Here is a 3,711-nt window from a genome sequence, read left to right on the forward strand (position 1 = left end):
CATGGACTTGAATATGAAAGTCCATATCTACACTTGAAAGAGTTTGAGATCATAGCCACTTTATATTTTCCAAACGTGTCTGAGGACATGGTCAGACTGAAACCCTTTCCCTTTTCTTTGAAAGAGAAGGCTAAGATGTGGTTACATTCACTATGTCCCAGATCTATTGGCACATGGAATGACATGATAAGGGAGTTCATAAACAAATTTTTTCCATATCATAAAACGAACACCCTTAGAAAGTCAATCATGAACTTCGCCTAAAAGGAGGATGAAACCTTCTTTCAATGTTGGGAGCGGTTCAAGGATCTTGTCAGTTCATGCCCACAACACGGTTTTGAAATGTGGCGCATTACACACTTTTTCTATGATGGACTGACATCTTCCATGTGCTAATTGGTCGAGACAATGTGCAATGGAAAATTCATGAATAAAAATGTCATGATGTGTGGGACTACTTGGACAGACTTGCTGAAAATGCATAATCATGGGACACGTATCCAAAATCTAGCACCACTTCTAAGCCCACTCAATCAAAGGAGAGGGGCAATTATACCTTCTGAAAGAGGATGATGATATCAATGCTTAAATGTCTGATCTCATAAGGAAATTTGAGGCCATGGAACTAAAGAAGGATAAGGTTAAGGAAATTGTTTGCAGTATTTGTGCTTGCAATGTTCACACAACTAAAAATTATCCAACAATACCTGCTTTTCAAGAGGTGTTGAATGAGCAATCCAATGCCGTGAATAATTACCAAAGACATTTCAATGGACCTACCTCCAATACATACAATCCTAATTGGAGAAATCATCCAAACTTCAGTTGAAGGAATGGACAAACTGCTACCCCTCAAGTTTTCTTTAATCAAATTCCAAATCAAGTGAAACCTTAAGAAGAACTGGTTCAAAATTCCACACAAACTCAAGAGCTTACTTAAGTAATAAGAGAAATTATAAAATACACCACTCTTAGGAGTGGGAAGACCATTGACAAAACTATTCCGGTTAGAGCTGAAAAGCTTAAGGACCGTAAGAGGATAACGATGATAGACCTAGCACTGCTACATAAGAATTGGAAATAGAACTTCAAGACAAGCCGATTGCCCCATTCCCTCCAATGGTTAGTTGCACCAAAACCTCTCTCTAACTCTCAGGACATTCTAGAGGTATTGAAACAAGTGAAGGTCAACATCCCTTTGCTAGATGCGGTAAAATAAATACCCTCATATGCCAAATTTCTAAAAGACTTGTGTACGACCAGAAGACGGAAAAATATTCAAAAGAAAATCTTTTTAACTGAAAAGGTGAGTGTCATCCTAAAGCAAGATGTGCCACAGAAATACAAAGATCTCGGTAGCCCAACCATCACTTGTATAATTGGGAACTATCGGATTGAGCATGCACTTCTTGACTTAGGAGCAAGTGTAAATCTGATTCCTTACTTGGTTTACAAACAACTAGGTATGAGTGAATTGAAACCCACCCGAACTACATTATAACTTGTCGACCGCTCAGTTCGTGTACTGAGAGGGATAATTGAGGATGTGTTAGTCCAGGTTGATAGATTCTACTACCCGGTAGAATTTATTATCCTGAATACTCAACCCATCATGGATATGAGCACTTAAATTCCCGTCATTCTTGGTCGCCCATTCCTTTCCACTTCAAACGCGGAATGGAGTCATGAGTATGTCTTTTGAGAATATGACATTGGAGTTGAATTTTTTTCAACACAAACAAAACAGTTAACGGATGAAGATGATTTCCGCGATATTAACCTGATTGATTATTTCATAGAAGATAAAGCACTTCTGACCTTATCCTCTGACCCTCTAGAAACGTGCTTGGCCCACTCCCATGATTTAGATGATGATATAATTAGGGAGATGGGTGTCATGCTTGATCATGTGCTGGTACTTGAAGTTAATCAGTGGAAGCCATAATTTGAAGAGTTGCCTCAAACCAATGTAGTGCCTCTATTGTCTAACCTCAAGGCACCGAAGCTTGACCTAAAACCTTTGCCCTTTGATTTGAAATATATCTATTTAGGTCAAGATGAGACATACCCGGTGGTGATTTCTTCCCACCTTAAGTAAGAACAGGAGAGTATGCTCATCTCTGCTCTCATTGAGCACAAAGGAGCCCTTGGATGGTCGATTGCGGACCTCAAGGAAATTGACCCTTCGATTTGTACTCACCGCATTTATCTTGAGGATAATGCAAAGACCTCTCGGCAATCACAACATAGACTAAATCCAAACATGAAGGAAGTGGTTAAGGCCGTGGTTCTTAAACTATTGGATGCAAGTATCATATATCCAATATTCGATAGCTAATGGGTGAGTACAACTCAAGAGGTTCCTAAGAAGTCCGGAATCACTATCGTAACTAATGCCAGTAATGAACTTGTGCCAACTAGAGTTACTATTGGTTGGAGAATGTGCATTGACTACAAGAAATTGAATACCATCACAAGGAAGGACCACTTTCCTTTGCCATTCATTGATCAAATCTTGAAAAGGCTAGCTAGTCACTCGTACTATTGTTTTCTTGATGGGTATTCGGGCTATAACTAGATAGAGATAGCTCCTGAAGATCAGGAAAAGACCATATTCACATGTCCCTTTGACACCTTTGCTTACTGAAGGATGTCATTCGGACTGTGTAATGCCCCCACCACTTTTCAGCGATATATGATGTGTATTTTTTCGAATATGGTGGGGCAATATCTAGATGTCTTCATGGACGACTTCTCTGTCTTTGGTCCATCTTTTAGTAATTGCTTAGAGAATCTTAATGTGTGTTGAAAAGATGTGAAGAAAAAAATTTGGTACTCAATTGGGAGAAGTTAATTTCATGGTTCGTAAGGAAATTGTCCTTGGACATATCATCTCGTCCAAGGGAATTGAGGTAGATAAGGCTAAAATTGATCTTATCTCTAACCTACCTCCACCCAAGAACATACAAGATGTACGATCCTTCCTAGGATACACCAGTGTTTACAGGAGATTCATAAAGGACTTTAGTCGCCTCTCTCGTCCTTTATGTAATCTACTTCAAAAGGATGCACCATTCGAGTGGACTGAGTAATGCCAGGAAGCTTTTGCTAAGCTCAAGGGCATGTTAACCACTACACCTATCATACAACCACCCAATTGGAGCCTCCTTTTAAACTTATGTGTGACGCGTCTGACTATGCTCTTGGGGCGGTCCTAGGCTAGAGAAAAGACAAGAAGCCCTATGTTATACACTATGCAAGTAAAACCTTAAATCCTACCTAAGTGAACTACTCTACTACGGAAAAGGAACTCTTAGCTGTAGTGTTTGCTTTGGACAAATTTAGGTCCTACATGGTCGGATTTAAGATCGTCATTTACACGGATCATGCGACAGTCAAGTATCTTCTTTCTAAGAATGATGCTGAGCCTTGCCTGATAAGATGGATCCTCCTACTTCAAGAATTCGATTTAGAAATAAAAGATAAAAAGGGAGTAGAGAACGTAGTGGCTGACCATCTTTCTCGCATTGATCTCTCTGATTCCTTTGAGACAAAACATATAAATGACATGTTCCCTGACAAACAATTATTCAAAGTCTCCCATTCACCTTGGTTTGCTAATATTGCTAATTATCTTGCCACAGGTTTCACGCCAACACATTGGACTGCGCAAGATAAGAAAAAAATCTTCGCCGAGGTTCGTAAGTTTTT

The 3,711-nt window shown here is 39.5% G+C and overlaps 1 non-coding gene across 1 annotated transcript; it reads right to left on the reverse strand.

Annotated features, from left to right (window-relative positions):
* Positions 1–231: 231 nt before the first annotated feature.
* On the reverse strand, positions 232–338 carry LOC131247454 (small nucleolar RNA R71). Its single transcript, XR_009171749.1, has one exon. It is a non-coding gene; the product is annotated as a small nucleolar RNA R71 (small nucleolar RNA).
* Positions 339–3,711: the final 3,373 nt, after the last annotated feature.

Source organism: Magnolia sinica, chromosome 5 (genome assembly GCF_029962835.1).
Source record: "Magnolia sinica isolate HGM2019 chromosome 5, MsV1, whole genome shotgun sequence".
Classification (NCBI taxonomy): Eukaryota; Viridiplantae; Streptophyta; class Magnoliopsida; order Magnoliales; family Magnoliaceae; genus Magnolia; species Magnolia sinica.